This window comes from Arachis hypogaea, chromosome 20, assembly GCF_003086295.3.
Source record: "Arachis hypogaea cultivar Tifrunner chromosome 20, arahy.Tifrunner.gnm2.J5K5, whole genome shotgun sequence".
NCBI classification, from domain to species: Eukaryota; Viridiplantae; Streptophyta; class Magnoliopsida; order Fabales; family Fabaceae; genus Arachis; species Arachis hypogaea.
This window is the reverse complement of record NC_092055.1, coordinates 98,107,022-98,131,658: the sequence shown is the minus strand read 5'-3', so window position 1 is coordinate 98,131,658 and position 24,637 is coordinate 98,107,022. Positions and strand designations below refer to the sequence as shown.

Below are 24,637 nucleotides of genomic sequence, written 5' to 3'. Positions count from 1 at the left end.
TTTCACATATTTCTGGTTCAGTATTACCTGCTGTAAGTTTTCATCTCTATGTTGTATTTCCGACCATTATTCCTTGATATCGTGTTTTTGTAGAACTGGTTTTTTATTGCTTAAGTATTTCGTCTTTTATTAAATTTCAGTAAATTTAACAAATTTCATTTTTGTTGTCTTATTTCTTAGCACAAATCTATTCGTGTGGTGAATGAAATTGTTTGCAACAAGAGATTGGCATCCCCATACCGTGATGTACCAAGATCTACAAAGCAAAAACTTGAAGATGTCTTTTCTAGGAGTATAGATGAAACTTGGAATGATAATGAGGAGGCATCATCATCTATGAATATTTAGGATCATATTCAGTTGTTGCTAATGTGATTTGCCTAGAATGTTTAGTTACAATGTGTGATTTAGTTTCTTTGTGTTAAAGATATGGTGTTGTAGTTTTCTTGAATTGGGTTGTTGTGAGTTGGTTGGACTTAGACATTCTGTTAACATTTTACTTGCTGAAGTTCTAAATTCAAATGTTTCCTTTTTATTTGAGTAACCTACAATTTCAGTTGTAACTTTATTAGTAAATAGTGGAGTTTGTGTTCTAATTAAGAATTTTTAGTATATTACTTGCGGAATTGATGCATGCATTTCTAACAGGTGGTTTAGGAGAAGCAGTTCTCCCAAAGAATTAAGGTAAATATTTTGTCCTTTTTCTTTGGTCTTATATCAACTATATCTGATCATTTGTAATTTATTAGGATTTTTTTGGATATCTTTCCTGTATATATGAATTAACTATTCTTTTTTTCCTTTTTATATCGGTATCCGAGTACACTGATTTCAAAGTGTTGTTTGCGGTGGAGTTACTGCAATTGATGGAGTTGGTTGTATTAGGAGAATTACTTGCATTTGAGATCTTAGGTCAATAAATTAGCGACTTGCGTGTGTATGAAATTTTCTTTAATTATATTTGTTTTGGTTGTTATTTATGTTTATCTTCTTAATTGTGTTGTTTATATTTTTAAGTTGTATTTGTTGTTCTATAATTTATGAAGTTGAATAAGATACAATATTTTGTGAGAGAATTTCTATATCCAATTCTAAGATGTGTTCATCAAAATTAATGTTTTGAAAAGCAATGATACTTATGCAAACAATGAAGAGTTAGAAAAAATACTTATGTATTGAGTGGTTATAGAGTAAATAAATTTGTTACATCTAGTTAAGAATCGAATAACAAAAGTACTTTTTATTAACGTAAAAAGTGACAATCCAAGAACACTGAAAAAACAAATTCAAAAGAAGGAATAGAAATTTTCAACCCGTGCGTTGCACAGGTCTTCTGCTAGTACATATATATAGCCGCGTTACTTCCTTTAATTTTCTTTGATTTTTCTTAATGGCCTTTGCCAAATATAAATTAAACTAAGAAAATAATAATAATATAATAATGATAATAATTAATAATAATAATGATGATATAATAAAAATAATAATAGTAATAATAATAATAATAATGATAATAGTATATTAACAACAACAACAACAACAACAACAACAACAACAACAACAACAACAATAATAATAATATTTATAAAAATTAATTTAAATTTTGTCTTACAAAATAGTTTCTAATAAATAATTTAAACTAATAGAGTAAGTCATAATTAAATTATATTTTAAAAATCTTAAAATTCTATTTAATTATTTTTGTTAAAAATAGTTTTTTTTTTAAATTAAATTCTCAATATAATATAATAACTCATAAATAATTAATTATTTGATTTTTAAAAATTCGAGGTGTTACAAATTTCATTGATTGTAGGAAGTTTTAGAAGGAAAACAGAAAGAAACATAACAGAAAAGAAGATGGAGAGCAATAAATAGGCAACTCACTATGGCGAGCAAAAAGCTTTCTGTAATGAACAAAAAGCTCTCTGGAAAAGGAAGCAAAGGATGTACAACGTGAAAAGCATCACGTACAACGTAGAAGCATTTCACTCATCATGCGTACACATGCCAGTTGTGCGTATGCACGACAAGAGGTTTTGCCAAGCATGCGTACGCATGCAAGTCGTGCGTACGCACGAATGGATTTTCACGTACAATGTGGGATTTATCACGTACAACGTTAGAAAGAAAAATGGAGGCCAAAATTAAAGAAATTGGCTCACATACAACGCAGCCTAGTTCACGTTGTACGTGAGCCCAACAAAGAACACTCCAAGACCAAAATTGCTTAACGTATAACGTGATACAAGCCACGTACCACATGGGCTTTGGTGTTGCTCCCAGGATTCTAATTCAAGATCAACCCTTCTCCAATTTCTCAACCTCTTTGGAAGATCAATCACAAGCCCATTAATGATGACATTAAGAAGATTACAAGCAATTAAAGAGGAGATCTTTTTGGAGGAAAATAATTATGAAAGAGATTTGATTTTACTTTAGTTTTGATTTTGTTTATGTTTTGAATTTGAATTAAATTATGGTTAGTATTTAAGGAAAAGTGAGACACTTTGTGAAGGCTCTCCTCTCCTCTTCAAAATTTTACAGTTTTATTTTTCTTAAGGATTCTCTGAAGAAAATGAGCAACTAATTCTCCTCGGTTAAGGTTAGGAGCTCTGTTAGTTCTATGGATTAATACAATAATTTTTCTATCTCTAATTGATGTAATTGATTTCTTTTCAAGAAAAGATTTCCGTTCTTCATCTTAAAGGGTTTGAATATGTTGGGGAACAATTCTTTTCTGACTTGAATGTTCTTAATCTCTTGGAAAGGTTGATTAATTGAATTAAGCTTGAAAACTATTTCTCATAATTCTTAAGTATTGAAACTGAATTGATAAGTGACATAAAAACAACTAGGTTAAATTCTTATGAATTATGTGGTTTTATAAATCAGAGTCGTGCTTAACTCTTTTTTTGATTAAGTGACTAAGGGATTAGTGTTTAATTAGGTTAAAGAGAAATTGAATCACCAATAGATTGCGGTTTAATTACTAATGATTTGCCATAAAAGAATCGTTGCATGATTCAGGTAGAAGGTGAAAAGTATTAATCCGGACATTCTAATATCTCTGAAACCTTAACTTTCTTAATCATACATCTTTTTTACACTCACTATTGCTTTTGTTTTTGCTTCGTTTACTTGCTATTTATGCTTAAAGCATTTCAAAACCCTAATTTGATTGTCTGACTAGACTAATCGGTTGATTTTGCTTGCTTAATCCGTTAATCCTCGTAGGATCGACACTCACTTAACGTGAGTTATTACTTGATACGACCTGGTGCACTTGCCAGTGTTTTGTGGATTGAAAAATCCGCATCAAATTTTTGGCACCGTTGCCAGGGATTAGTTGTGGTTAACAAACTACCAATCAATTGATTACCTAGATTAGACCTTTTATTTTTTTTTGTTTCTTTATTGTTTTGTTTATTTTCCCCTGGGAATTCTCTTTAGACCATGAAAGGAATTCAAATTTGATTTTGTTGTTGTTTTTTACTATGCAGAATAATAGGGATAAAGAATCGCTTCAATACGATCCTAAGATTGAAAGAACTCTTTGGCGATAGAGGAAACAAGCTAGAAATCAAAGAGTTAAGAAGATATTGAAGAAGTGATCGAAGAAGGATTTTCTGGACAAGACATTACAGATAGCAACAATGCCAATGTCCCTCCACTCAGGAGAACTCTCGGATCTTACATTAACCCCAATCCAGAGAGTTGTGGAAGTAGCATTGTTACACCTACTGTCCGAGCTAACAATTTTGAACTAAAGTTTCAGCTTGATACACTGGTTCAACAAAATTGTTAGTTTAGTAGAAGCCCACAGGAAGATCCCAATTTATTCATCTCCAATTTCTTGCAAATCTATGACACTGTCAAGACAAAAGGCGTCTCGTTTGAGGTTTATCAACGCAAGGAGATCATAGCCATATGGGATGACTTGGTCACTAAGTTCTTAAACAAGTTCTTTCTATCTCAGAGGTTGACTAAGCTCAGAATCGACGTTCAGACCTTCAGACAACATGAAGGAGAGTCCCTCTATGAAGCTTGACAGAGGTGGGTTAGGGTTTAATTTTTTACTACCCGCGGGTAGAAGTGGGGCAGGTTCGATGCAGGTTATTGTAGGGTGGGGGCAGGATCGGGTAGGGCAAAAACCTGCTCCTACCCATCCGATTGCCACGCCTAGATGCCAACGTCAAATTCGGATGCCACTATTTGCTACTTCCGCATCAAAGGTTTGCTTTATTGTGCTGGGCCCTCTGGTCTTAGCAATTGCTTATTGAAAGGAATGCTTTAGATTTATTTCTTTCTTTCTGAGTAAACCTTCACCCATAAACTTTCACTAAATCTCTACCCGCCCTATAAGGAAAGCATAAAGCCTCGTGATCCCTACCAATTATCTCCAACAAACATTCTAGCCCTTATGTGATGTAAACCCCGCAAGATTAGCGAATAATTAATCAATAAATTAAATTTTAATAAAATAAACTGGAAATGTAACTTATATATTAAAATAAGATAGAGCTAATTAAAATGAGAATTTTGACACTAATTTTAAAGAATTTGGCCCAAAATTGGACCGAACGGGCCGAACCAGTCGAACCGGGCCCGTGGGCCCAACTAGCTCATTAAATAAAATGAGCTGAAGCTCCTTCTTCCCATTTTTGCATGCAAAACACGCTGGAAGCAAGCCAAACAAGGGGAAGAACACCTTGAGTTCCAAAATCCTTGATTTCATTCAAATCCATGTAACTTTTGATCCAGAGCTCTGATCGCCGCATCGTTTGTGGCCACGCGACCGTGGCGTCGAGCTCTACAAAGTCCAGTACATTGTAAGGTAAGAAAGTCATGTTTTCTTCCCCAATTTCTCATATTCAATTTCGAAAATTCATGAGAAAAAATGTTGAAATTGTTAAATCTCGGTGTTTAGGATCAAATTAACTTGGTGGACTTGCCGAATCTTGTCCCAATTTTTCCGTTGGTAAGGTGGAAATCCTAGAACTCTAGTTAATTCTTTAATTTTCTGCTTTGGGTATTTAATTTTGGGAATATGTTATGATAATTATGTTAGGTTCATGAAAATATGTGATATGAGGCAATTGGATATGTTGGAAGCTTAATTGGAAGCTTGGTGAGAGTTCTAGTTGCTGGATTTTTGGTGGTTGAGGCTTACCACTTTGCCTTGTGGGTTACCTTAGATGAATACGTGGAAATCGGCCAAGGTATGGTTTAGATTTCACTATTTAATATATAATGCTCTGTGAAAACTTAGGCTAGACAACCCTAGGATAAGTTGGAATGTAAAGGAACATTTAATGTTTAATATCCTTGTTGTTGAATTGTATTATGAGTTGTGTATTGAGTTATTGTTGTGGATGATGATCATAGGATGTGAACTGATGAATTTATGATTATGAACTTGTTGAAAGAATCTATGAATGTCTTGGATAGGTGGATGACAAATTGTTGATGTATTGCAAGTTTGATAAATGATCTTGTGGAATTGGGTTATGGTAGTTATGGAAGGATTATTGTGGTAATGGTAAAGTGATGTTGTGTTGATTTTGGTGTATGAAACATGAGGTTTGGATTGAATTTTTAAGGAAAATAAGGTTTTGAAACTTTTTGTGAAATTTGGTTTTTGGCCAAACTTCGCCAACCCATAACTTGGCTTCCGGACCTCCAAACTATTTCAAACTTATTTTTTTATGAAAATTGGGTCCGTGAAGTGTATGCCATTCGAAGAAGGGAGAAAAAATATTTTAAGACGAAAAAGTTATGCGCGTTGGAAGTTCGGGATTTCAAATGTAAAATTCTGTAGCTTTTGACTTAACCAGAATTTTTAGCCAAAAACCTATGCGTGCGTACGCACACCTGTGTGTGCATATACACATCACCAAAAAGTGGGGGTTACGCAGGAAGATGAACGCGTACGCGTCTGGTGCACAGAATTGTGATCACACTTTTCAAAACTCCGGAACAACTAACCAGCAAGTGCACTGGGTCGTCCAAGTAATATCTGACTGATAAACCACTATTTTATGGTTTATCTTGTGCTCAATTGAGCGGTTTTTATCAACTCTTTACCCACTTATTCATACTATTTGCATGGTTTTACATTTGCCTTCCTAATTATGTGCTTTGATTGAAAATATGCTTCTTTGGACTTATAATTTCTAATATTAATCCTCTCTTATCACCATTAGATGCCTTGATATGTGTGTTAAGTGATTTCAGATATTACAGGGCAGGAATGACTCAGAGGATGGAAAGGAAGCATGCAAAAGTGGAAGGAATACAAGAAGTTGAAGGAACTGCAAAGCTGTCAGCCTGACCCTCTCGCACTAAAACGGCCATAACTTGAGCTACAGAGGTCCAAACGATGCGGTTCTAGTTGCGTTGGAAAGCTAACGTCCGGGGCTTCGATTTGACATATAATATGTCATAGTTTCCCTGAAGCTATGCGACGCGACCGCGTGCTCCATGCGGCCGCATCGCAGTGACGAAAATCAGCGTGTTTGAATTCGCAACCAGCGAATTCTGGGCTGCTTCTGACCCAGTTTGCGGCCCAGAAAACACAGATTAGAGGCTATAAAGTGGGGGAATGCATCCATTCATCATCAAGCTTTCACATTCACAATTTTAGGAGTAGATGTAGTTTTTAGAGAGAGAGGTTCTCTCCTCTCTCTTAAGATTAGGATTTAGGATTTCTCTTAGTTTTAGGAGCGACTCTCAATCACAGGTTCTTTATTTTTATTTATTTTCCCAATTCAATTTATGAACATCTATGCCAGATTTAATTTCTTTTGTTAATGCAATTTGAGGTATTTTCAGATTTAATTTTGCTTTGCTTTATTTATATTGATGCTTTTTAATGTAGATATTTTCTTCCTTTTGGCTTTGGTTAAGTAATTGGTAACGCTTGAGCTGTCAATAAAGCAGTGATTGAAATTGGGAGTTGCTCCAATAACTCTAGTCTTTCCACAGGAATTGACTAGGACCTGAGGATTAAGCTAATTAATCCACTTGATCTACCTTCATAGTTAGAGGTTAACAAAGTGAGATTAAAATCCAAATTTCATCACAACTGATAAGGATAGAACCTCCAGTTTTAATACCTTGCCAAGAGTTTATTTTATTATTATTATTTTATTTTTCTTATCATTCAACATACTGCTTCCCTACTTTCTAAAACCCCTACCTTACAAGACTCATAACCAATAATAAGAACATACCTCCCTGCAATTCCTTGAGAAGACGACCCGAGGATTGAATACTCGATTATCAATTTCAAAGGAGTTTGTTACTTGTGACACCCAAAACGTTTGTACGAAGGGATTTTTGTCGGTTTAGAGACTATATCTACAACGCGACTGTTTTTATGAAATTCTTTACTGGCAAAAATCCTCTCATCAAAATGGCGCCGCTGCCGGGGAGTTGCAATAGAGTGCTAAAGTTATTAATTAGAATTCATTTATTTGCATTTTATTTTATTTTGCTACTATGAGCTGCCTGTTTCTTTCGTAAAATGATGCGTTCACTTCCTGATCCGCGCTTGCTAATATTTGATCCTGAAATTGAAAGGACTATTTCACGAATAAGGCGAGCTCGGTGTCGGTTAGTCCGCTCTGAGGGTGGATCTGAAAGTGAACTTGAGGAAGAAACCAGCTCCCGTTCTCCTGATTCGATTGATTCATGTGCAGAAGACATGGCAGAACCTAGGAGAGTTACCATCCAGGAGGAAGGAGCCCCTAATTTTACAATGCAACCGTTTTAAGCGCATCACCCAGCGGTGGCTACAGATTTTGAAATAAAGACCGGACTACTCAATTTGATGCCCAAGTTTCATGGCTTACCTGCTCAAGAGCCTATTAAGCACCTGAGAGATTTCCAGGCAGCCTGTTCTACTGTCAGGCGAGATGGTACATATGAAACTTCAATTCTGCTGAAAGCTTTTCCGTTTTCTCTTGAGGGAAAAGCAAGAGAGTGGTACTACACTCAACCCCTAGCAAATGTATCCAACTGGGATACGCTCAGAAAATAGTTTTTGGAGAAATTCTTTCCATCTGAAGTTACTGATAAACTGAGGAAAGACATTTCCACGATTTTTCAAGATGACAACGAGACTCTCTTTGAATACTGGGAGCACTTCAATAGTCTTCTGGAAGCATGCCCCCACCACATGATCGACAAGATAGTGTTGCTCAGCTACATCACACAGGGTATGAGGCCCCAAGATAAGACCACATTGGAAAGTGCTAGCAATGGGTCTATGAAAAAGTACAAGACCACTGATGAGGCATGGCAATTGATCAGCGACTTAGCTGAATCTACTAGGAACCACAGACAGAAGCAAGGCCGTTTAAAAGCCGTTGTAGAAGTATCCTCTAGCAGAGAGACTGCTGCTCTGACCCAGAGTATCTGTGAAATGACCAACTTGCTGAAGCAGATGCAATTGAATCAACAACAAGTTCAGTAAGCTCAACCTCCTTCACCACAGCAAAACCAACAGTTAGTCCCATAGAGAGTTTGCAGAATTTGTGCTGATTATAGCCATTATCCTGATGAATGCCCGCAACTCCAGCAGGAAGACAACATGGTGGCATCCACTCATAACTTCTATGACCGCCCCAACCAAGGGTACAATCAAGGTGGAAATAATAACCATGGATGGCAAGACAATTCTAACCAGAATTAGAGGGATAACAATAATAGAGGAGGCAGAGATAATCAGGAAAATCAGAGATGGAATAATAACAACAACAGGCAGCAGAACCAACCTTACAGAGCACCTCACCTGAGGCAGTCCCAAGGACCACAGAATACCCAACAGCAGACCTCTCAATTTACTCACCCTTCTTCATCTCCTAATGAAGAGTTACTAAAATTTTTTGAGCGAAGTCAACAGACCATGGAAAACAACATTAATGCCAGTCTGAATGGTCTGACCGCTACTTTGCAAGCTCTTGTCTCACAGATTGGATCAATGCAAAATTCCAATAACCAATCTTCAAGTTCCACTGGAATTCCCTCTCAACCATTACCCAATCCGAAGGGGGGCTTTAATGCCGTCACCCTAAGGTCCGGAACCATACTGCAGGAGAGGAATTAGGAGGAGCCAAGCCCACCAGAACACGCTTCAGCTGAAGAGGTCATAGAAATAGAAGATGTTGAAGAGGAAGAGGACATACAGGACATAACTGAAAAAGAAGAAGCCCAACCACAGGAGGAAGTACCAAGAGGTGCAGACACTGCAGAAAATACCACTCCCATTCCATTTCCACAACTTGCAAGGAAGCCCATGAAGCAACTGGAACCCTATCCCAAAATGGTAGAAATATTCAAAAAGGTTGAGGTAACCGTTCCTCTTTTTAATGTTATTCAACAAGTACCTAAATATGCAAAGTTTCTAAAAGATTTATGTATACATAAGGACAAAATTCATGAATTAGAAACTATTCCTTTAGGTAGTTCCATATCTGCTTTAATGGGAGGATTACCTAAGAAGTGTAGTGACCCAGGTCCTTGTATAGTTAGTTTCACTATTGGTGGAGTAGTAATTTATGATTGCATGTGTGATTTAGGAGCCTGTGTTTGTATAATGCCTTTGTCTATATATGATATTTTGAGGCTCCTTCCCTTAAAAAGGTCGACAGCTCGTTTGGTGTTAGTAGATAAAAGCATTATTATAGTGCCTGGAGTTGCTGAAGATGTTTTAGTGAACATTAAAGGGCTTACATTTTCCACTGATTTTTATATCTTGGAGATGCCCCATAATGACTCAGATAAGCCATCATCAATCCTACTTGGAAGACCATTCCTGAAGACATCAAAATTTAAATTGGATGCTTTTTCAGGAACATACTCTTTTGAAATAGATGGCCGCATAGTAATCTTCAATTTGAATGGAGTCATAAACAACCCTCCAGAAGATCATTCTATCTTCCAGTGTGATGTCATAGATGAAACTGTAGCTGAAGTTCATAAGGAAGAGTTAGAAGAGAAGCACATTGGACAAGGTCCAAGTGTGGGGACCTTCTTAACTGACAATGAGGGCACTTCGCCATTTTCACAAGCTCCAGATAATCCAGAGCCTGCCCATGATGAGAAGTTAGAGTTGAAACCCCTCCCTCCACATCTTAAATATGCTTATCTTGAAGATGAGCAGAAGTTTCCGGTTATCATTGCAAGGGAACTTACTTCTCAACAAGAAGAGCAGTTACTTGATGTACTGAGGAGGCACAAGAAGGCAATTGGGTGGAGTTTGGCAGACATAGTAGGCATCAACCCTCAAGTATGTGAGCATAGAATATTTTAGAAGAGGGAGCAAGACCTGTCCGTCAACCCCAAAGAAGATTGAATCCCACTATCTTGGAGGTTGTCAAAAAGGAAGTGACTAGACTATTAGAGGCATGTATCATCTATCCCATTTCAGACAGTGAATGGGTTAGCCCAGTACAAGTGGTGCCCAAGAAGTCTGGAGTCACTACAGTGAAGAATGAGCATGGAGAGCTCATAGCAACTAGAGTTCAGAATGCTTGGAGAGTCTGCATTGATTACAGGCGTCTCAACCAAGTTACCCGTAAGGATCACTACCCACTTCCATTCATTGATCAAATGCTGGATCGCCTGTCAGGTAAATCACATTATTGCTTTTTAGATGGTTACACAGGTTATTTCCAGATTCATATAGCTCCTGAGGATCAGGAAAAGACCACTTTTACATGTCCTTTTGGGACTTATGCTTACAAGAGAATGCCCTTTGGCTTGTGCAATGCACTAGCTACTTTCCAAAGGTGTATGATGAGTCTTTTCTCTGATCTTATTGAGGACTGTATGGAGGTTTTTATGGATGATTTTAGCGTTTATGGTGATTCTTTTAGCCTTTGCTTAGATGGATTATCTAGAGTATTAGATAGATGTGTTAATACAAACCTTGTATTGAATTTTGAAAAATGTCATTTTATGGTAAAACAAGGGATTGTATTAGGACATGTAGTATCTAATAATGGCATTTCTGTAGACCCAGCAAATGTGAGTGTTATTTCTGGTTTACCTTACCTCTCTTCTGTGAGGGAAGTCCGTTCGTTCCTTGGCCATGCAGGTTTTTACAGGAGATTTATTAAGGACTTTAGTAAGGTAGCACTTCCCTTATCCAGATTACTACAGAAGGATATTGAGTTCGAGTTCCGTGAAGATTGCAAGCAAGCGTTTGATAAGCTAAAGGCCGCCCTGACTCAAGCTCCAATTGTGAGAGGACCAGACTGGAGCCAGCCATTTGAAATCTTGTGCGATGCTTCCAACCATGCAATAGGAGCAGCGCTGGCTCAGCGCGAAGGTAAGGATCCTTTTGTTATTGCTTACGCGTCTAAGACTTTAGACGCTGCCCAGTCCAATTATACTACTACTGAAAAAGAGCTTCTTGCTATTATTTTTGCTCTGGATAAATTCCGAGCTTATTTACTTGGTACTAGAGTAGTAGTGTATTCGGACCATGCAGCTTTAAAGTATTTATTATCTAAAAAGGAATCCAAACAAAGGCTCATATGTTGGATACTGCTATTACAAGAATTTGATTTAGAAATAAAGGATAGGAGTGGTAACCAGAATTTAGTGGCAGACCACTTGAGTCGCCTTGAGCACATTAAGGATGATTCTACTCCTATAGATGATAATTTTCCATTTGATAACCTGCAAGCAGTATCTGAGGTATCTCCCTGGTATGCACCTGTAGCTAATTATCTAGTTAGCCGCACATTTCCTCCTAACTTTTCTAAGCATCAAAGAGACAAGCTGAAAAGCGAGCCTAAATATTATATATGGGATGACCCATATTTATGGAGATGTGGCGCTGATCAGGTAATTAGACGGTGTGTGCCGCAATCAGAATTCCAGTCCATCTTAGAGGGCTGTCACTCATCTGAGAGTGGAGGACACTTTGGCCCTCAAAGAACTGCTAGAAAAATCTTGGACTGTGGATTCTGGTGGCCTACTCTTTTTAGAGACGCTACTGAATTTTGTAAATCTTGCCCCCCATGCCAAAAATTTGGTAATATATCCAGGAGGGATGAGATGCCTCAACAAATTATGCTTTTCTGTGAAATTTTTGATGTTTGGGGCATTGACTTCATGGGTCCATTTCCAAATTCAAATGGTTATTTTTACATATTATTAGCTATGGACTACATTTCCAAATGGGTGGAAGCAATTCCTACCCGCACCGATGATGCTAACTGATGAGCGGATAATTTATACGCTTTTTGGCATTATTTTTAGTATGTTTTTAGTAGAATCTAGTTACTTTTAGGGATGTTTTCATTAGTTTTTATGTTAAATTCACATTTCTAGACTTTACTATGAGTTTGTGTGTTTTTCTGTGATTTCAGGTATTTTCTGGCTGAAATTGAGGGACTTGAGCAAAAATCAGATTCAGAGGTTGAAGAAGGACTGCTGATGCTGTTGGATTCTGACCTCCCTGTACTCAAAGTGGATTTTCTAGAGCTACAGAACTCAAAATGGCGTGCTTCCAATTTAGTTGGAAAGTAGACATCCAGGGCTTTCCAGCAATATATAATAGTTCATACTTTAGTCGAGTTTAGACGACGTAAAAGGGCGTTGAACGCCAGTTCTACGCTGCTGTCTGGAGTTAAACGCCAGAAACACGTCACAAGCGAGAGCTGAACGCCAGAAATACGTTACAAACTGGCGTTCAACTCCAAGATTGACCTCTACACATGTAACATTCAAGCTCAGCCCAAGCACACACCAAGTGGGCCCCGAAAGTGGATTTATGCATCAATTACTTACTTCTGTAAACCCTAGTAACTTGTTTAGTATAAATAGGACTTTTTACTATTGTATTAGACATCTTTGATCAGTTTTATGCTATCTTAGACTTTCATGGGGGCTGGCCATTCGGCCATGCCTAGACCATTATCACTTATGTATTTTCATACGGTAGAGTTTCTGCTGTTCCTCAAAGATTAATGCAAAGTACTACTGTTTTTCTATTCAATTCAACTTATTCCGCTTCTAAGATATTCATTCACACTTCAACCTGAATGTGATGAATGTGACAATCATCATCATTCCCTTTGAACGCGTGCCTGACAACCACTTCCGTTCTACCTTAGATTGAATGAGTATCTCTTGGATCTCTTAATCAGAATCTTCGTGGTATAAGCTAGATTGATGGCGGCATTCATGAGAGTCCGGAAAGTCTAAACCTTGTCTGTGGTATTCCGAGTAGGACTCTGGGATTGAATGACTGTGACGAACTTCAAACTCGCGAGTGCTGGGCATAGTGACAGACGCAAAAGGAGGGTGAATCCTATTCCAGTCTGATCGAGAACCTCAGATGATTAGCCGTGCTATGACAGAGCATTTGGACCATTTTCACAAGAGGATAGGATGCAGCCATTGACAAGGGTGATGCCTCCAGACGATTAGCCATGCAGTGACAGTGCATCGGACCATTTTCCAGAGAGGATTAAAAGTAGCCATTGACAACGGTGATGTCCTTACATAAAGCCAGCCATGGAAAGGAGTAAGATTGATTGGATGAAGACAGTAGGAAAGCAGAGGTTCAGAGGAACGAATGCATCTCTATACGCTTATCTGAAATTCTAACCAATGAATTACATAAGTATTTCTATCCTTATTTTCTATTTATTATTAATATTTGAAAACTCCATAACTATTTGATATCCGCCTGACTGAGATTTACATGGTGACCATAGATTGCTTCAAGCCGACAATCTCCGTGGGATCGACCCTTACTCACGTAAGGTTTATTACTTGGACGACCCAGTGCACTTGCTGGTTAGTTGTATCGAAGTTGTGAATGAAAAACGATTTATTAAGACGTGCGTACAGAGTTTCTAGAGCCGTTGCCTGAGATCACAATTTCGTGCACCAAGTTTTTGGCGCCGTTGCCGGGGATTGTTCGAGTTTGGACAACTGACGGTTCATCTTGTTACTTAGATTGGGTAATTTTCTTCTTATTTTCAAAAAGTTTTGAAAAAAGTTTTTCAAAAATCTTTCAAAAATTTTCTCCTTTGTTTTCGAAAAAATAAAAAAAAAATGTTTTCTTTTTCTTCAGAATTTTTAAGAATGAATTCTAGTGTTTCATGATGATTTGTTGAATCCTGGCTGGCTGTGAAGCCATGTCCAAATTCCTTTGGACTGAGGATTCAACTAATCACTTCAATGCATGTAATAGCATACTAAAGCTTGGCTGGCTATTAAGCCATGCCTAACCCTCAGATTGGAGCTTTAGACTAAAGAGCACAAGATTCCTGGAATTCATATTAAAAATTTTGGAATCCTTATTTTTCTTTTTCACATTAATTTTCGAAAAATCCAAAAAAAAAAAAATTTAATAAAATCATAAAAATAAAAAATATTTCATGTTTCTTGTTTGAGTCTTGAGTCAAGTTGAAAGTTTGGTGTCAATTGCATGTTTTAAAGTTTGCATAAAGTTTTCGAAAAATTCATGCATTCATAGTGTTCTTCATGATCTTCAAGTTGTTCTTGGTAAGTCTTCTTGTTTGATCTTGATGTTTTCATGTTTTGTGTCTTTTCTTGTTTTTCATATGCATTCTTGCATTCATAGTGTCTATACATGAAAAATTTTTAAGTTTGGTGTCTTGCATGTTTTCTTTGCATTAAAAATTTTTCAAAAATAAGTTCTTGATGTTCATCTTGACATTTAAAGTGTTCTTGGTATTCATCTTGACATTCATAGCATTCTTGCATGCATTCATTGTTTTGATCCAAAATTTTCATGCATTGAGTCTTTTTCATGTTTTTCCCTCTCATCATTAAAAATTCAAAAAAAAAAAATATCTTTCCCTTTTTCACTCATAAATTTCGAAAATTTGAGTTGAATTTTTCAAAACTTTTTAAAATCTAGTTGTTTTTATGAGTCAAATCAAATTTTCAATTTAAAAATCTTATCTTTTTCAAAATCTTTTTCAAAAGTCAAATCTTTTTTATTTTTCTTATTTATTTTTGAAAATTTTAAAAATATTTTTCAAAAATCTTTTTCTTATCTTTATCTCCTAATTTTCGAAAATAACATCATCAATTAATGTTTTGATTCAAAATTTTCAAGTTTGTTACTTGCTTGTTAAGAAAGATTCAAACTTTGAGTTCTAGAATCATATCTTGTGATTTCTTGTGAATCAAGTCATTAATTGTGATTTTAAAAAAAAAATCAAATCTTTCTCAAAACTAATTTCAATCATATCTTTCCAAAAATATCTCTTTATCTTATCTTTTTCAAAATTTGATTTTAAAATATCTTTTCTAACTTCTTATCTTCTTATCTTTTCAAAATTGATTTTCAAATTTGTTTCAACTAACTAACTAACTTTTTGTTTGTTTCTTATCTTTTTCAAAACTACCTAACTAACTCCCTCTCTCTCTAATTTTTGAAAATATCTTCCCTCTTTTTCAAAATTTCTTTTTAATTAACTAATTATTTTAATTTTTTATTTTAATTCTCGAAAATTACTAACCTTTTTCAAAACTATTTTCGAAAATCACTAACTCTTTTTCAAAAATTATTTTTGAAAATTCTCTCTCTCTCTTATCTCCTTCTATTTATTTATTCATCTACTAACACTTCATCTCACCCAAATTCGAACCCCCTCTTCCATCTGTGTTCGAATTTTTTCTTCTTCTTTTCTTCTACTCACACAGGGACCTCTATACTGTGGTAAAAAGGACCCCTATTATTATTATTTTTCTGTCCCTCTTTTTCATATGAGCAGGAGCAAAGACAAAAACATTCTTGTTGAAGCAGATCCAGAACCTGAAAGGACTCTGAAGAGGAAACTAAGAGAAGCTAAATTACAACAATCCAGCAAGCACCTTTCAGAAATTTTCGAACAAGAAGAGGAGATGGCAGCCGAAAATAATAATAATGCAAGGAGGATGCTTGGTGACTTTACTGCACCTAATTCCAATTTACATGGAAGAAGCATCTCCATTCCTGCCATTGGAGCAAACAATTTTGAGCTGAAACCTCAATTAGTTTCTCTGATGCAGCAGAACTGCAAGTTTCATGGACTTCCATCTGAAGATCCTTTTCAGTTCTTAACTGAATTCTTGCTGATCTGTGATACTGTTAAGACTAATGGAGTAGATCTTGAAGTCTACAGGCTCATGCTTTTCCCTTTTGCTGTGAGAGACAGAGCTAGAATATGGTTGGGCTCTCAACCTAAGGATAGCCTGAACTCTTGGGATAAGCTGGTCAAGGCTTTCTTAGCCAAGTTCTTTCCTCCTCAAAAACTGAGTAAGCTTAGAGTGGATGTTCAGACCTTCAGACAGAAAGAAGGTGAATCCCTCTATGAAGCTTGGGAGAGATACAAAGAACTGACCAAAAAGTGTCCTTCTGACATGCTTTCAGAATGGACCATCCTGGACATATTCTATGATGGTCTGTCTGAATTAGCTAAAATGTCATTGGATACTTCTGCAGGTGGATCCATTCACTTAAAGAAAATGCCTGCAGAAGCTCAAGAACTCATTGACATGGTTGCTAATAACCAGTTCATGTACACTTCTGAGAGGAATCCTGTGAGTAATGGGACGCCTATGAAGAAGGGAGTTCTTGAAATTGATATTCTGAATGCCATATTGGCTCAGAATAAAATATTGCCTCAGCAAGTCAATATGATTTCTCAGAGTCTGAATGGGATGCAAGCTGCATCCAACAGTACTCAAGAGGCATCTTCTGAAGAAGAAGCTTATGATCCTGAAAACCCTGCAATAGCTGAGGTGAATTACATGGGTGAACCTTATGGAAACACCTATAACCCCTCATGGAGAAATCACCCAAATCTCTCATGGAAGGATCAACAAAAGCCTCAACAAGGATTTAATAATGGTGGAAGAAATAGGTTTAACAATAGTAAACCTTTTCCATCATCCACTCAGCAACAGACAGAGAACTCTAAACAAAATACCTCTAATTTAGCAAACTTAGTCTCTGATCTATCTAAGGCCACTGTAAGTTTCATGAATGAAACAAGGTCCTCCATTAGAAATTTGGAGGCACAAGTGGGCCAACTGAGTAAAAGGATCACTGAAATCCCTCCTAGTACTCTCCCAAGCAATACAGAAGAAAATCCAAAAGGAGAGTGCAAGGCCATTGACATAGTCAACACGGACGAACCTGGAGAGGAAGGGCAGGACGTAAATCCCAGTGAGGAAGACCTCCTGGGACGTCCAGTGATCAATAAGGAGTTTCTCTTTGAGGAACCAAAGGAATCTGAGACTCATCTAGAGACCATAGAGATTCCATTGAACCTCCTTATGCCCTTCATGAGCTTTGACGAGCATTCATCTTCTGAAGAGAATGAGGATGTTACTGAAGAGCAAGTTACCAAGTACCTTGGTGTAATCATGAAGCTGAATGCCAAATTAGTTGGTATTGAGACTTGGGAAGATGAACGTCCCTTGTTCACCAATGAACTAAATGATCTGGATCAACTGACATTGCCTCAGAAGAAACAGGATCCTGGAAAGTTCGTAATACCTTGTACCATAGGCAACATGATCTTTGAAAAGGCTCTGTGTGACCTTGGTTCAGGGATAAACCTCATGCCCCTCTCTGTAATAGAGAAACTGGGAATCTTTGGGGTGCAAGCTACTAAAATCTCATTAGAGATGGCAGACAATTCAAGAAAACAGGCTTATGGACAGGTAGAGGACGTGTTAGTAAAGGTTGAAGGCCTTTACATCCCTGCTGATTTCATAATCCTTGATACTGGGAAGGATGAGGATGAATCCATCATCCTTGGAAGACCTTTCCTAGCCACAGCAAGAGCTGTGATTGATGTTGACAGAGGTGAATTAGTCCTTCAATTGAATGAGGACTCCCTTGTATTTATAACTCAAGGTTACCCTTCTGTAAACATGGAAAAGAGGCACAGTAAGCTTCTCTCAAAACAGAGTCAACCAGAGCCCCCACAGTCAAACTCTAAGTTTGGTGTTGGGAGGCCACAACCAAACTCTAAGTTTGGTGTTGGGAAGTCTCAACAATGCTCTGAACATCTGTGAGGCTCCATGAGAGCCCACTGTCAAGCTATTGACATTAAAAAAGCGCTTATTGGGAGGCAACCCAATTTTTATTTATCTAATTTTATTTTTCTTGCTCTTTCATGTTTTATTAGGTTCATGATCATGTGGAGTCACAAAATAAATATAAAAATTGAAAATGGAATAAAAAACAGCAGAAGAAAAATCACACCCTGGAGGAAGACCTTACTAGCGTTTAAACGCCAGTAAGAAGCATCTGGCTGGCGTTCAACGCCAGAACAGAGCATGGTTCTGGCGCTGAACGCCCAAAATGGGCAGCATCTGGGCGTTTGAACGCCAGAATTGCACCCTGGAGAAGAGCTGGCGCTGAACGCCCAGAACAAGCATGGTTCTGGCGTTCAACGCCAGAAATGGGCAACAAATGGGCATTCAACGCCCAGAACAAGCACCAATCTGGCGCTGAACGCCCAGAGTTGTGTGCAAGGGCATTTTGCATGCCTAATTTGGTGCAAGGTTGTAAATCCTTGAACACCTCAGGATCTGTGGACCCCACAGGATCACCTCAGGATCTGTGGACCCCACAGGATTCCCACCTACCTCCACTCACTTCTTCTCACCCCTCTTTCACACAATCCAATAAACACTCTTCCCCAAAACTCTTCACCAAGAGGCAAGAGCAAAAAGCCAATAACCCTTAAAACCAAAAGGCAAGGGTAAATAAAAAGGATCCCAAGGCTTTGAGCATCAATGGATAGGAGGGCCTAAAGGAATAAAATCCTGGCCTAAGCAGCTAAACCAAGCTGTCCCTAACCATGTGCTTGTGGCGTGAAGGTGTCAAGTGAAAACTTGAGACTGAGCGGTTAAAGTCAAGGTCCAAAGCAAAATAAGAGTGTGCTTAAGAACCCTGGACACCTCTAATTGGGGACTTTAGCAAAGCTGAGTCACAATCTGAAAAGGTTCACCCAATTATGTGTCTGTGGCATTTATGTATCCGGTGGTAATACTGGAAAACAAAGTGCTTAGGGCCATGGCCAAGACTCATAAAATAGCTGTGTTTAAGAATCATCATACTGAACTAGGAGAATCAATAACACTATCTGAACTCTGAGTTCCTATAGATGCCAATCATTCTGAACTTCAATGGATAAAGTGAGATGCCAAAACTATTCAAGAGGCAAAAAGCTACAAGTCCCGCTCATTTAATTGGAGCTATGTTTCATTGATAGTTTGGAATTTATAGTATATTCTCTTCTTTTTATCCTATTTTCAGTTGCATGGGGAGAAGCAACAATTTAAGTTTGGTGTTGTGATGAGCGGATAATTTATACGCTTTTTGGCATTGTTTTTAGTATGTTTTTAGTAGAATCTAGTTAATTTTAGGGATGTTTTCATTAGTTTTTATGTTAAATTCACATTTCTAGACTTTACTATGAGTTTTTGTATTTTTCTGTGATTTCAGGTATTTTCTGGCTGAAATTGAGGGACTTGAGCAAAAATCAGATTCAGAGGTTGAAGAAGGACTGCTGATGCTGTTGGATTCTGACCTCCCTGCACTTAAAGTGGATTTTCTAGAGCTACAGAACTCAAAATGACGCGATTCATTTTGCGTTGGAAAGTAGACATCCAGGGATTTCCAGAAATATATAATAGTCCATACTTTGGCCGAGTTTAGAGAACGTAAAAGGGCGTTGAACGCCAGTTCTATGATGCTGTCTGGAGTTAAACGCCAGAAACACATCACAAGCCAGAGCTGAACGCCAGAAATACGTTACAAACTGGCGTTCAACTCCAAGATTGACCTCTACACGTGTAATATTCAAGCTCAGCCCAAGCACACACCAAATGGGCCTCGGAAGTGGATTTATGCATCAATTACTTACTTCTATAAACCCTAGTAACTAGTTTAGTATAAATAGGACTTTTTACTATTGTATTAGACATCTTTGATCAGTTTTATCCTATCTTAGACTTTCATGGGGGCTGGCCATTCGGCCATGCCTGGACCATTATGACTTATGTATTTTCATACGGTAGAGTTTTTGCACTCCATAGATTAAGGTGTGGAGCTCTGCTATTCCTCAAAGATTAATGCAAAGTACTACTGTTTTTCTATTCAATTCAACTTATTCCGCTTCTAAGATATTCATTCGCACTTCAACCTGAATGTGATGAACGTAACAATCATCATCATTCCCTATGAACGTGTGCCTGACAACCACTTCCGTTCTACCTTAGATTGAATGAGTATCTCTTGGATCTCTTAATCAGAATCTTCGTGGTATAAGCTAGATTGATGGCGGCATTCATGAGAGTCCGAAAAGTCTAAACCTTGTCTGTGGTATTCCGAGTAGGACTCTGGGATTGAATGACTGTGACGAACTTCAAACTCGCGAGTGCTGGGTGTAGTTACAGACACAAAAGGAGGGTGAATCCTATTCCAGTATGATCGAGAACCTCAGATGATTAGCCGTGCTGTGACAGAGCATTTGGACCATTTTCACAAGAGGATAGGATGCAGCCATTGACAAGGGTGATGCCTCCAGACGATTAGCCATGCAGTGACAGCGCATCGGACCATTTTCCAGAGAGGATTAAAAGTAGCCATTGACAACGGTGATGTCCTTACATAAAGCCAGCCATGGAAAGGAGCAAGATTGATTGGATGAAGACAGCAGGAAAGTAGAGGTTCAGAGGAACGAATGCATCTCTATGCGCTTATCTGAAATTCTAACCAATGAATTACATAAGTATTTCTATCCTTATTTTCTATTTATTATTAATATTCGAAAACTCCATAACTATTTGATATCCGCCTGACTGAGATTTACAAGATGACCCTAGCTTGCTTCAAGCCGACAATCTCCGTGGGATCGACCTTTACTCACGTAAGGTTTATTACTTGGACGACCCAGTGCACTTGCTGGTTAGTTGTATCGAAGTTGTGAATGAAAAACAAGTTATTAAGACGTGCGTACAGAGTTTCTGGTGCCGTTGCCTGAGATCACAATTTCGTGCACCACTAACACTGTTGTTTCCTTTGTGAGAAACCACATTATTTGTCGCTTTGGATCACCACGAGCTATCGTGAGCGATCAAGGCACCCATTTTTGTAACAGGAGACTAACAGGATTAATGAAGAGGCATGGGATAATTCATAAGGTTGCAACAACATACCATCCTCAGACCAATGGGCAAGCCGAGGTGTCGAACAGAGAGATAAAGCGTATCTTGCAGAAGATAGTCAAACCTCATAGAAAGGACTGGAGCACCAGGCTACAAGATGCACTCTGGGCATACAGAACAACATACAAAACACCCATTGGGATGAGTCCGTTCCGCTTAGTTTATGGAAAAGCTTGTCATCTCCCTGTTGAGGTAGAGTACAAAGCCTTTTGGGCAGTCAGGGAGTGCAACATGGGGATGGAGAACGCCGGAGCTGAAAGGAAGTTGCAACTGCAAGAACTGGAGAGCCTTCGCCTAGAAGCCTATGAGAACTCTAGACTATACAAGGAAAAGATGAGGGCTGCACATGATCGGCACATCAAGAGGAAAGAGTTCCAACCTGGGGATTTAGTCCTCCTTTACAAATCTCGTCTGAGGCTCATGCCAGGCAAGTTGAGATCCAGATGGGAAGGTCCATACAGAGTAGAAAAGGTCAAACCGTACGGAGTTTATCACCTAAGTCATCCTTCAAGTTCTGAACTTATCAAAGTTAATGGACAACGCCTAAAGCTATACCATGGTGAGAAGATGCAAAAAAACAAGGAGCTTGAGATCTTCCTCTTGGAAGATCCCCACATAGCAGAAGATTGAGCTAGTGGAGCGTCCAACTTACGGACGTTAAAGCAAAGTGCTAGGTGGGAGACAACCCACCATGGTATGATCGTTTTTTCTTTATTTTTAGTTTTTCATATTCAATAACTCTTCTCTTTATCAGTACTTTCGTGCATCTCCATCTGCATATTTAAAAAAAAAAGGGGGAAGGTGCCATGCGACGCGACCGCATCAGCGACGCGTCCGCGTGGCAAAGAGAGGAGAGAAAAATTAAAAACGAACAGAGAGTCATGCTGGAGCGTGGCTGGAGGAGTGCCAGTGGCACAAATCAGCCCACGCGACCGCGTCGCCAATGCGTCCGCGTCGTATGGGCATAATGACCTCCCACGTGACCGCGTGCCCCACGCGACCGCGTGCCCTGATTTTCGACGTAGAAAGAGTGCACAGCTGAAAGTTGTGCTAGAGTGGTGCTGGACTGGCGCTGGACGCGCAGTCCCCCACCCACGCGACCGCGTGCCCCATACGGCCGCGTCGTACCCCATAAACTGCCCACTCACGCGATCGCATGCCCCACGCGATCGCGTCACCTAAAATTTGGCATTTAATGATTTTGAACAGAGTTGTGCGAGTGCGAGGCAACCCTCGCGCCACTGGCACAAACTGGGTCATGCGACCGCGTGACTGATGGGACCGCGTCCCTCACCTTAAGCGCAAGTCGCGCGACCGCGTGCCCCATGCGATCGCGTCGCTTGCGCCGCACAGCTCAACCTAAATTTGCCAATTATCATATCTTTTTTTTCTCCAAATCCTACTTTTTCTTTTCCCTCCTTATCTCTTCCTCCTCCCCTCTTCCTTCTATCTCACCTTTCACTCTCTCTCCCTCACCTCCATTAACAAGGTTTTATTTTCTTCTTCATCCTTCTCTTTTCTATCATTCTTATTTTATGTTATTTTCTTTTCTTTTCTTTTTTCTTTTCATTATTCATATTTTCTTCCTTCTTCTTTCCTTTTTACATGGTGTTAGAATTTTATTTGAGTCATTATTTTTCATTATATGCTCGTGGATTGTTGCAAATTGTTTGACAATTATATATTATTTTCTTTAAAGGATTGATTGCATGTTCACTTTAATACTTTCTATACCTTCTTCACCATGCATGCTATGTGTTTGTAAAAAAGCCCATATGGCATTATGCACTTCTCTATGTTATTCCACTATTCAATGCTTGCTTTTCACAAATTCCCTTTACTATTATATTAATTGAATTTAATTGTCAATACAAACGTGATAGTTTGTTACAAAGTAATGCTTGGTCTATGCTACTCATGCCCTTTACCGGCATGCAAATAAACACCTTGCATTCACTTGTCATCATATGCACTAACTATTTTCCATTAATGATCTTTCACATGTACTCATGAGCGTGTGTTGACATCATTTACCTTTTAATGTGCATTTACAACTATCCTTTTTCGTTCTCTTCATTGCTATATATCTCTTTGGATTCAATCTACTCTCTCTTCCCTTTTAGGATGGCCACCAAGAAAGGAAAAGAAAAAGCTACTCCCAAACCACCAGCAAGAAGAGGAACTAAAAGAGCACTAGTGGCAGAGCCTTCTTCAACTGCAGTCAAGCCCTCAACAAAAAGGGTTAAGAGGATTATCAAGGTTGATGAAAAGGAGAAAGCCTTTCCAGCAAAGGACACTGCGTGATTTCCAAATCGCTACTGTGAGCATATGTTCCCCATCATGGCTGAAAGGAGTTACAACAACGAACACCTTCTTATCCTCCCGCCCAATATTGCTACTTTTGTTGAGCCGCAAATTGAATGAAGACAATGGGGTTTCCTACAGAGACATCAGAAGCAGGCCAATCTTTCTTGGGTAGTCGAGTTCTACTCTAACTTCTACCTGCCTACCCTGCAGTCTGTCTTTGTCCGTCAGAAGCAAGTCCCCATTACAGAAGAGCCTATTCAACAAGCTTTGAGTCTTCCCCCTATTCCAGAAGGATTGGACGCCTTTCAAGAAGCCGCACTTAAGTGTCAGATGTACCAATTTGACTGGGAAGCTGTTCTCAGAGTTATCGCACTACCTGGCAGCCATTGGATCTATGGATACCATCGTACCCGCCCTAAGGGTATATTGGCTTCAGCACTTACCTTGGAGACTCGCGTATGGGCACAGATCATGTCCCATTACGTCTTTCCGAGCACTCACGAGTCCTCCTTCACTGCAGACATAGCCGTTCTACTATGGTGCATCCTTACAGACCAGCCTCTGAATCTACCAAGACATATCTAGAATGCCATGGGACACGTACAAATTATGGGCAACTTATCTTTTCCCGCCTTGGTCTCAGATCTTGTCTTAGCAGCCGGTGTTTCCTACAGAGCTTGAGACACCAAAGCCATGCTTCCGCGGGATGATCAGTATGTCCCCAATGGGAAGTACCTCAGACTTCCAGCAGCCACTACAAGCCTTCCCACTGCTCCGGTTGAAGATATCCCTTCTTCAACACCACACGCACCTACAACAGATGAACTGCTCCAGCAGATAATCAAAAGATTGGATCGGCAAGAACAGAAAGCGAAGTTAAGAGAGCGCCGTAACGAGCGCCGATTCAAACACCTCAAGGAGCTACTCAAGGGACACTTCAAGGACTCAGACACCCTGGACTCCACTTCTTTTACCAGCACAGGGAACCATGATGGTCCCGACTGTGGAGATACTGCCACCAGCCCACCCCTGTTCCTGACAGATCGCACCGAGGACGGTGCAAAGCCTTAAGTGTGGGGAGGTCGGTCAGTATCTAACT

The 24,637-nt window shown here is 38.8% G+C and overlaps 1 non-coding gene across 1 annotated transcript; it reads right to left on the bottom strand.

Moving 5' to 3' along the window:
• Positions 1 to 16,302: 16,302 nt before the first annotated feature.
• Positions 16,303 to 16,410, bottom strand: LOC112788697 (small nucleolar RNA R71). The gene has a single exon (XR_003196051.1). It is a non-coding gene; the product is annotated as a small nucleolar RNA R71 (small nucleolar RNA).
• Positions 16,411 to 24,637: the final 8,227 nt, after the last annotated feature.